At 36.1% G+C, this 11,914-nt stretch overlaps 2 pseudogenes; both read left to right on the top strand.

Moving 5' to 3' along the window:
* The first annotated feature begins 2,600 nt into the window (after nt 1-2,600).
* Nucleotides 2,601-5,610, top strand: LOC112589520 (putative nuclease HARBI1; annotated as a pseudogene).
* Nucleotides 5,611-6,258: 648 nt separating this feature from the next.
* Nucleotides 6,259-7,380, top strand: LOC112589519 (uncharacterized; annotated as a pseudogene).
* Nucleotides 7,381-11,914: the final 4,534 nt, after the last annotated feature.

Below are 11,914 nucleotides of genomic sequence, written 5' to 3'. Positions count from 1 at the left end.
ATCGTTAGTCAGAACAACAAAATTATTACATGCATCGTGTCAGCCTCTTGACAATAATGACAATAAACTTTGACCAGACTGCGTCTGGCAGTCAAAGTTTATTGGACAGTATGAGTGACAATGAAAGTGTCAAATTAAATATTTCAAAGGATGATAACAAAACTGATTGTTTAAAAGTACTTGTCGACGATGAAATCCTCTCAAAAACAAAAGATTCTGTTACTAAGGATCAAATGTCGCCGGTTAAACATGCAACTGAACTTGAAACTGATGATTATCTGAACAATGCTGACGATAAAATCCTCTCGAGAAAGGAAGATTCTGTTGCTGAAGAACAAATGGCGCCGCCGTCTGTATCAACTGAACTTGAAAGTAATGATTACCTGAACGAAAAGGAGGATTGGAGAGAAATTAATAAAATTATTACGAAACGTGGAAAATATCTAACACCATGTGCAAATATAGAAAATATGCATAAGCGACCACGTATACAGAAAAATTACCTTTGTTGATCAATGGTAATAGTTTATCACTCATTGAAACAGATAAAAGGCGTCTAAAAATAAGAAATACCTGTCCCTTTGATTCTGTATTGCAGTGCATTATTACTGCTTATCACGATTGGGTATCGTACAACGATTATGTGAATCAGACAAAAAATGACATTTTCAACTTGACTAAAAATATATCTCAGTCCCGTATAACTAATAAGATATATACGATGAGAGCAAATATCCTATTACAGTTCGTATCTGTAAAAAATGGAGAATTAGATTGTGAAATGAATATAGGTGTATTAATACAAAAATTATTCAAAGATGAGCCTTCTATGATATGGGAGAAAAATTGCGAGGATTGTCATTACCGAAAAGTTAAGGTTGATCCCGTAATAAGCATAGATATACAGCCGATATGCACCGAAGGCATACAAGTCTTACAAAAAGCAGTCAAATAACATTTCGCCAAAACTGTTAAAAACTGCTTTCGTTGCAAAGGTAAAAACCTTACTTACACGTATAAAACCGGCAATCATGCTTTTATCGACATTGAAGCATTAGAATGGAAAAATGCGCGCAAATATCTTGGCGCCAATGAAGCATGTGCTATAACATTAACACTTGCTGCATTACCAACAGATATAAAAATACAAAATGAAACATTCAAACTCGTAGGAGCTGTAAATTACTTACCCGGATATTACCAATGCTATGTTCGCACAATAAATGAAAAATGGGAGCTTCATGATGGTATTAGCAAGACAAAAGAAACAATACGAATAACGCAACGTACACTATTTGAAAAAAGACATACACATATGTTGTATTATGTAAAAACTTAAAAAACTGAATATGATCTTCGTAATTGGAGAGAGAGAGAGAAAGAGAGAGAGAGAGAGAGAATGATATAAAGGCACGATTCAATATGTCCAGGAAGTTTCGAATAAAATAGTAAAATAAAAAAATGAATGAAATAGCACATAGACAATTTAGTGTCCAGGCATTCAAATTTGTTAAACCTTCTAGAAGCCGAGCAAGAGCATCAAATGTTAATTTCTTAATTATATATTTCAACAAACATTTTTGGCATCGGTTTTCACGGTTCAAAAAGCAGTCCATCACGCGGAGACAAAAATTAAAACCTCTAGTACGCAGTGTTGCAACTTTTTTCTGGACAACTACAAACGAAAATTCATTCACTACAAACTTCTACGCATTATTTGGCTTCAATATAGTCGGTTTAGAACGCAGCCCCCCTGATAGGGTTGAAAATACAAACACCCTATTACAAACATTGCTGCCATTTCTATACTAGACAACTACAAACGAAAATTCTTTCACTACATATTTCTACAAACCCATTAGCGTCGATTAGAACCGGTTTCAAGTCAGCCCCCACGGGGCGGAAATAGCTACCCTTAGAACTTAAGGGGTTGTAACTTTTTTCCTGGGCAACTACAAACGAAAATTCTTTCACTACATATTTCTACAAACGATTTGGATTAGATTAGGTCAGGTTTTAAGTCAGCCCCCCATTTTGGGGGCTGACCATTTTTTCAACCCCTCGTAACTTTTTTATTTTTTTACTACAAATGAAAAGTCTTTCACTACATATTTCTATAAACTATTTGGCGCAATTTTATGCAAAAAAATTGTTTTATTAAAAGTCGGGGGCTAACTTCACATAGATGCGAGCACGCTCGCTTCAGGATGCCGGAGAACTCTCGGGCGGGTCGGCGCCTCGTCTCTATCGTTGCCGAGGCGTCGGAAGAAAAGGTCGCTCTCGACAGTCGCACGGCCCCTTATATTGACCTCCCGTGTGACTCCGGATCGTTCCCCCTCCGTATCTCGCGACACAGGGGGCACGTGATGGCCGCATGCCGCGCGCGCCGAGGCGGTTCTTGCCTGCACGCGCGTGCCGCGTGCTCGCTCGCTCTTTTGCTCCCTTCACTCGCTCGTTCATTCGCTCTTGTCGCTCGCTCGTTCTTTCGCTCCTGTTGCTCGCTCGTTCGCTCGCTCGCTTGCATCCTGCGCAGGGTGCATAACCCGCGGAATGCATTTTGCACGGCCCGGTTCGTAACGATCGGCGTATCGTTACAAAGTATGAGGTAAAAGTGAGATTACTCAACATAAAGAAAGATACATATAAAAAATAAAAGTGTAAAATGGAATATATAATTTTATTTACGATGAGGAAGATAAAAGGAGACAACAAAATTTAAATATAACAAGAAACAAATTACGAGATGCACAAGAGCCGTTCGATATAGATGAAAATACATTAAGAAATTATATAGGTAAGAACTTTTGCATATTATGTAAATAGTTATATACATATAATCATGTATTATACTTATGTTTCTTTTATATATTAGGTTATCTAAACCTGCTATAATGGAATTAATAGAAGAATTACTTCCTCATATGCCACTTAAAAAAAGAAGTACAGCAATATCTCAACATATACAAGTAATTAAACTTTTTTACATTCTCTCTCTTATTCTTTCTTCTATTTTGTGCATATATTTATATATTTTTTCAATTCCATAAAATTTTTTTAGATATTTGCAACTCTACATTTCTTATCATCTGGTTCTTACCAAAGAAAAGTGGGACAAGATTTCCTTTCATGTATGTGTCAAACATCAATCTCTGTTTCAATTTATGCAACAGTGAATGCACTTAATAGAATAATGGAACGTTGGATTAAATTTCCCACAGAAGAAGAAAGAAAACAACGGATTAAAAAAGAGTTTGTATATAAGAACATAAATAATAATACTTATATAAACAAAACTTTCTACAATATCTACATCTTATGAAATACTAGTAAAATTGATATTACTACTTTTAGATTTTTTTTTAACACAAGATTTCCAGGAGTCATCGGAGCAATAGACGGAAGTCATGTTGCCATCTTTCCCCCATAAACCGAGAGAGAGCATTTATTTATTAATAGGAAATTGTATCATTCCCTGAATGTTATGATCGTAAGTATTGTAACGATACGATCGTTACGATCGGGCCGAACCGAATGCAGTCCGCGGGGAAGCACCTTGCACAGGATGCAAGCGAGCGAGAGAGCGAGCGAGCGAGCGAGCGAGACGAACAAAGGAGCGAGCGAGCACGCGGCGCGCGCGTGGAGGCAAGGACCGCCTCGGCGCGCGCAGCATGCGATCATCACGTGCCCCCCGTGTCGCGCGATACGGAAGGAGAACGAACTAGAGTCGCACGGACGGCCAATATAAGGCGCCGTGCAACTGGCAAGAAGACCTGTCTTCCGACGCCTCGAGATGAGGCACCGACCTGCCTGAGAGTTCTCCGGTATTTCTCTAACGCGAGTGTACTCGCCATCTCCGAAGGCGAGTGTACTCGCCAGTTTCCTAGGGCGAGCGTTCTCGCCATCTCCGAAAGCGAGTGTACTCGCCAGTTCTGGGGCGAGCGTACTCGCCATCTCCGAGGACGAGCGTACTCGCCTTCCTTTACAGCGAGCGTACTCGCCACCCTTCTTTCCTCGAGCGAGCGTACTCGCCACTCTCCCTACGGCGAGCGTACTCGCCACTCTCCCCGAACGAGCGTACTCGCCAACTGCCTGTGGCGAGTGTCTTCGCCATATCCAAGACGAGGGTGCTCGCCAGCCGTATACAACGAGCAGCTCTCCGCGAATAGCCTCGACCGCGTCTCCGCGTGCGAACGAGTGGCCCGAAGAGCCACGGGCAACCCGACGGCCCCGAACGTTTCCGCGGACGGATCTCGACAAGCGGTCACCGGCCGCACGCACCACCCATTATACTTCAGTACTGTTCACTTCTAAATAAAGCTATTGAATCAATCGTAGATCAAATAATTGAGCGCGATCCCTTCCCGCCGCTGGGTTCCGGCGAGCCGCGCCTCAACGAGACTCCTCAATAACATTCCTTACCGGGAAGGACCCGCACGGACGCACACCAGGCGTCACAGTATAAAATACTAAAATTACAACGAAACAATTTACGATAATAAGTATGATATGAGCCATTAAGAACAAAAGTGGTGTAAGTCAATTTTTTTATAATTTGACTGGCATCAAACACAAAGAGAGAGCTTTCTGTTTCTCCCTATTTGTGATAACTCAAGATATGTGACTAACTCAAAGATTGATATATAATTGATATTTCTATCTTATTGGCTCATATTATAATTTGAAGTGATAATTTTTGTTTGCGAAATGTATACTCATTTTTTAGGTCTCTTCATATAATACCGAAATATTATCAGGCAACGCAATGCATGGAGGAAGAACACACGATTCCAGAGTTTTTCGTTCTTCACGTTTATTTGATCATTTACAAAGACAGCATGAATTAGGCGAAAAATTGTCATGGCTTATAGGTATGATATGCTATTTTTTATTTTAATTTTTTATACCTATTTTGTTTCTATATTTGAATATAATATAATGTTAATTATAATTCAAAATAAAAATTACAAACTAAAAACGTTATGATGTAATTAGTTTATTACATTTCATTTCTTTTGCTTTTGTAGCTGAATTGGCTGCAAGATTTCAAGAAATATACATATACATTGAAGTATATGAAGCGTATATAAAAGATTCTCAGGCTTCAGTGTGTATAAATTTCTTTAACTAGTGCTGCCAGTTTAGTTATAAAAAAACAGACTAATTATTGTACAAAACATCATATATTTTAATATACATATCTAGGTGATGATATATATCCGCTCATGCCGTTTCTTTTAAAATCTTTGATAAATCCACCGGTAGAATCATCAGAAGCTAGATATACTAGTCATATAATTCAAGCACGATCAGTAGTAGAAAGATGTATAGGAATCTTAAAAGGACGATGACGATGTTTAAGAAAAGAAAGAGCATTGCATTATAAACCAGAGTTTGCAGGTATACAATATATTATTTGAAAGAACAAATGCAATACAATATATAAAACGAGATCAATATATTATATTAGATCTCTATTTTGTAGCTCGTATTACAAACGCATGTTGTGTTTTACATAATATTGCTGTGAAATGGAGATGTCCACCAGAAGAAATACATTTAGAGGATATACAGTGCCTACCAAAAGTTCGGGGCTACCTAAATAATTTTTGAACAGTTTGAAATATAGGATTGAAATTTATAAGGATTCAATGGGATCACAAAGTCTATTATTTAACCACAAAAACACCCACCTCCACACCCCTGGGGGCCGGGGGAAGGGGGGAGCCAAAAAATCTCAAATGGCATGTTGGGTTGAGTGAGGGCTCGTTCGAAAGGGCTTTCCGAAACGAAAAGAACGCGAGGTCGCCGAGGTCTCTACGATTTTTTTTCGCAGAGTTAATTCATGATCATTTGAACATTGAGATTTTGCGAGGGCCCACAGCGACAACAGAAGAAAGGTCAGGCTTCATGCGGGCACGCGTGTTCTTGTGTGTGCGTGCGTGCGTGCGTGCGTGCGTGTGTGTGTGTTTGTGTGTGTGTGTGTGCGTGTTCGGCCAACTAAAGCGGCGTCTACAATGAGGATTTAAGGAGTAAAACTTAAGCTTTAAGCCGTAATTTGTGACGTCATTTCCGTTTATAAGGCTTTCTTGCCCGTACTTAGTCTTGATTTTAAGCCTTAAGCGATTTGACGAAATTTCATTTCTTAAAGCTAAAATCTTACGGCTTACAGCTAAACGCAATGTAATGACCAATTAGAAGCGAGATATATGTAGATATTAAAATATAGTGCTTTATTGACTGTTGTTGACGGGCTTCACGATGGATCCGAACGTGAATATCGATTTCATTGAAATATCACAGGAAAATGTCAATGATGACATTTTAATTGCTCTTGTAAGAGAAAATTCGGTTCTATATGTGAATACATTAAAAGAATACAAAAATAGGGAAGTAAAACTTGATATGTGGAAAAGTATTGGAGAGACGATTGAGTGTACAGGTTAAGTATTGTTTCTGTGAAATTGGCAAAATAGTAATTAGTTAATAGCAAATATTTCAATTTCAGTGACATTAGGTGAGCAAGCAGAAGGGCGTTGGAATATACTTCATAATATATTCACCAAGAAGTTGCGGGAAATGAAGAAAGGTCAACCAAGTGGTTCAGAATGTAGACAGACGAAAATGTGGGTCTATTTTAAGCAAATGTCTTTTCTGACACCACACATAGCACATAGAAAGTATTTAGTTATCTTTAGAAAATATATAATCGCTTAGATAAAATACCAATGTTTATATCTATAGATCACGCAGCTCAATAGAACATTCTTAGCAAGAAGAAAGTATGACATCACAAAGTGTTATGAGATCCTCCTTACTCACTAAAGATTCTACAGTAAAGAGAATGTCAAATCCATTACTATCAAATGATAGATTGAATTCCATAAATGTGTCGATGTGCTCAGATGATAGCATTAGTAATCCTTCACTTGATGAGTCTTTATCAACTAATACTGTTACGTCAGATCAGCAATTTCTGCTGTCTCCAAAGATTATGAAGATAATATATCTGTGCATATAGATGATGAAGTACAAAAGAAAATAGCTGCAGGCGTTATTATTATGGATAATAAAATTCAGAAGAAAAAAATAGTACCAGCACCAGATCGATTTGCAATAAAAAAGCAGAAGAACGGAATCAATGGAATAACGGAAACAATGGAAAATATACTTTGCCAATCTTCTCATGCTTTCAATGTAATGGCAACGGCATATTTACATCGTGTTACTGCTCAGCAAGAGCAACAGCAGCAGCATCCATATATCACAGCAATAGCTGAAGCAATGAAACGAGTACCAAATGAACAGCAATTGACTTGTTTTATGTCAATCATGCAAACAATTTCAACTTATTCACGTGACAAGTTATTACCAGATAACTAAGATATCTTTGACATACAAAATAGGTTTTATACAGGATCATCGAAAAGTATCGGACCCCTCTAATATCTTCAGTTAGAATGCATTTTGGAGAAAATGTCCAATAGCAAAGTTGTATGGCTTCAAGCGGGGAGTAAGATGATGACCTTGACTTTGACCTTGACCATGTCCTTTAAGGTCATTTCAAGGTCAACCTTATTTTTTTAAATGGATCTCCCAACATTTTATTACATATTCTTATAGCATATCTCGAAAGCTTTCTAAAACACTATAATAAAACATTTTTTCATTAAGTACTTTTTGAGTTATAAAGGTTTGAATTTAACAATTTTTTGACACAAAATATGAAATATATTGTAAAATATTATTTAGTTTTCAGTAATCATAACTTTAATACTTTTGTGCGCGAAATAATGAGACCAATTAATTGGTTTAAAGAAAATATATTAATCGAAAAGTATCGACTCTCCGTAATATTTTCAGTAAGAATGCATTTTGGAAAAATGTCCAATAGCAAAGTTGTACGGCTTCAAGCGGTTATGCTAGTAGGCTATGGCGGAAAACTGCCCGAAAGTGAGCGCGAGAAGCTGCCCGAAAGCGTTGGCGGGGCCGATCTTTATTGTCTCACTCTCGCAGGCACCAATAGTAATACAAGCTCTTGAGCAAACAATGCGGATCACTGATTTGAATCTTTGATGCAGTGCTGTCTTCTCAGCGAGCAGCAGTCACCTCGTGGACGAAAACGAACAACCCCAAAAATTGTTTTTGTAACAAAAGAAGCCATTGCGCTTCAATTGATTGTCCCAAACATCTTCATTTTGTTTCCAATAGCCCAGAACTTTTTTGTAAATGTTATTAATTGATCTATTAGATTTTCAGTTGCTCAACGAGCTTTTTGCTAGTAGCTTTTGCTGGTTGAAATAAACAAATCGATAGTTGGACCAACACTTAATAATTAGTATTTTTCTCTACTTAATTATTTAGATCAATTTCCTATCACTTACCTGATTAATTCCTCTTTGCTCTAATTAAGAATGGCGGAGCTTTCTGAAAGAGATCGAATAACACTGTTAATGATGCGAGGATGGGGAGATCAACAAAGAAGGTGTAAAACAGTAACGCGATTATTAATGAAAATTTTCGGAACGCAAATAATAGGATCTCCAAAAGTACTGTAATCCGTACTATTCAACGTTTCGAGGACATTGGTAGCGTTAAAAACCGCCCAAGATCTGGTAGACGTAGAACAGCAACAAATAATGATAAGGCATTAGATGTTTTACAGTCTTTCGTTGAAAGTCCCCATCACATTTCCATCAATCGCGTTGCACAAGAACACGAAATCGGTCATGCATCTGTCAGTAAAATTCTGAAATTGAATAAATGGTATCCATACAAACTTCATTTGGTCCAAGAGTTGTCCGAAGACGATTTTGATAGACGCATCGAATTTTGTGATCTTATGATGGAGATGATTGTTGACGATTCTCTATTACTTAATAATATTGTTTTCTCTGATGAGGCAACATTTGAACTGACTGGAAATGTAAATAGACATAATTGTAGATACTGGAGTGACGTTAATCCTCACTGGAAAGGAGACAATCATACTCAATATCCACAAAAAGTTAACGTATGGGCTGGTATTCTTAATGGTAAACCAGTTGATCCTTTCTTCATTGAAGGCAGTTTGACAGCACAAGTATACACAGTCATGCTTCGCGAACAAATTGTTCCAGCTATTCGAGACATAGCTGGTGGAAATATGGATGAAATTTATTTCCAATAGGATGGAGCTCCACCTCATTATGGTATCATCGTCCGTCAATATTTGAATGAGGTCTTTCAGGACAGATGGATAGGGGGTCATATTGAGTGGCCACCTCGGTCTCCGAACTTGACCCCACTTGACTTTTTTTTGTGGGGTTACTTGAAAAGTAAAGTTTATGCCACCAAGCCTCAAGATTGATTAGATGACTTAAGAGGGAGAATAACTCGAGAGATAGAACTAATACCGCCGGAACGTTCCGGAATGCGGTTTCAGCTGTTTATAACAGATTGGCACATTGCCAGGCTGTTGAAGGGCAACAACTTGAACATTTGTTGTAAATTGTTTGGTACAATTGAATATTTTGCCCAAGCTGACCAATTGGAATGAAATTCGCCTTAACTGGTCGGAATCACACACCACTCTTGTCTTAACTGGCCGGAATCACACACCACTCTTGCCTTACCTAGTCGGAATCACACACCACTTAACAAATTGTTCAACTTCAAACCTTTATAACTCAAAAAGTATTTACAGAAAAAAATGTTTTATTATAGTGTTTTGGAAAGCTCTCGAGATATGCTATAAGAATATGCAATAAAATGTTGGGAGTTCTATTTAAAAAAATAAGGTTGACCTTGAAATGACCTTAAAAGACATGGTCAAGGTCAAAATCAAGGTCATCATCTTACTCCCCGCTTGAAGCCATACAACTTTGCTATTGGACATTTTCTCTAAAATGCATTCTAACTGAAGATATTAGAGGGGTCCGATACTTTTCGATGACTTTGTATGCTTTGTGTCTTTCAATACAGTACAAAAAGACATGCTTCGTGTTACATTACTATAGTGATTTGATTCACATGCCATTCTTTTTTATTTTATAATATTCGTTTATCTTATAAAATTACTCTTTGTTAGTCTATGCCGATTAGACTTTTTTAACCCTTGGTATTGTGATATTTCTGAGACTACTTTTTATTTTCGTCCAAGGTATGATACCAAGTTATATTTTCTTCCTAAGTTAAATACTCTTCCTAATTAAACATTGCGCCAAAATGATGTATTTTAAGGATATGCATCTATTACATATTGCATGTTAATGATGATATATAACTGTTCAAATTTAAAGTATTATGTTGATTAAAGTTTATTTTAATAAATTATGTTGATTAAAGTTTATTTTAATAAATTATGTTAATTAAAATTTATTTTAATAAATTATGTTGATGAAAGTTTATTTTTTATTTTATTTTATCTAAATATTGTGAAACTTGGATTTTGACTGATTAATTGTTATGGGTATTATGAAACTATTATTTAAGTTTTAATTAAACTGATTATATAGGAATATTATAAAACAATGTCAAAAATTGTACTTAATATTTATGTCGTTTAATATTGGAATATAGGTATATGTTTTGTACAATAACTATGTACTATGTTTTATTCAATAATAAAAACATATTAGTAAACTTAAATTTATTTTACTAACATTACATTTAATAAAAAATAAACTATTTTTATATATTAGGGAACATTTATATTGCGACCTCTGTTTACAATTTCCTATTGCCAAGGAATTTCTCCTTGATTTGAAATAAAGTATGCAGCTATTGTATCTTGTTGCTTCATTGCAGTTGTGGTAGCACGGTTAGACCCCACTCGATTAAGTTGTGTTATACATCTAGAAATGTCTTCACCTCGCCATAAGCCAGGAACAACATTGTCATTATTATAAAAGTAGTCTACGTAACCAGGTGGACAGTATGTTTGGAATCCCATATGTTCTCCTTTTTTCATGATGAAGTTGTGTGAACAGATTGTAGCAGAAATTATAGCCTCCACATTATCTGAATTTAGAGCTAAGGTAGTTCTTAGCACTCTCTACCTAATATAAAAATATTTGTTGCATACATATATCTGTCTATATACATTAGTTTTTATTTAATATATATTATATATTATATATTTAATATATAATTTAATGAATAAGAAATCAAAATAGAAGTCAAGTTATTACAATGAAGTAATGATCTCACCTGGTTACGAGAATTCCAAAAGCATTTTCAATAACACGTCGTGCCCTTGAGGGTCTATAATTAAAAACTTTTTGTGCAATTCCTAACAAATTTTTTCTTGCATATGGTCGCAGTAGATTTAATCGCAGTGGAAAATTTTCATCACCCACAAAGTAATGATGAGCTACTAATGTTGAATTTGGCAATGTCTTTGATGCTGGCAGATTTAATTTATCACGTTCCAAAGCTTATCCAAATGTCGATGCACTAAGAATACTTGTGTCTGACAATGATCCTGAATCCAAACAGGTATCATTCATTATATATATATATATACATATATATATACAATTAGCACATGTGAATATATATCATGAATGAGAGAGTGACATTGATATTATATTACTGGTATTGTTTGACGAATTTCGTTAGTCACATGTGACTAACGAAACACAAAAAAACAGATTGTCACATGTAACTAACGAAATTCATCAAATATTACCTGTAATATAATATCAATGTCGTTCTCTCACTTGTGATATATACTCACATGTGACAATTGTATATGAATAATGAAGCTGAAAACAACTTTTTTAGAGTTTAATGATCGCTTTCAAAAAGGCTAACAGTGGACAATGCTGTATTTTGTGCAGTGGCTGAAGAACCAATGAATTCTCGATCATTTATCATTTCATAATATTTACAGATTACTTCTTCTATAAGTATGATGAGTGATTGAGAATTCATT

The sequence above is a fragment of the Harpegnathos saltator genome, unplaced genomic scaffold (assembly GCF_003227715.2).
Source record: "Harpegnathos saltator strain DR-91 unplaced genomic scaffold, Hsal_v8.6 scaffold535, whole genome shotgun sequence".
NCBI classification, from domain to species: Eukaryota; Metazoa; Arthropoda; class Insecta; order Hymenoptera; family Formicidae; genus Harpegnathos; species Harpegnathos saltator.
The sequence above is the reverse complement of the archived record's forward strand: the minus strand, read 5'-3'. Positions and strand labels throughout refer to the sequence as shown.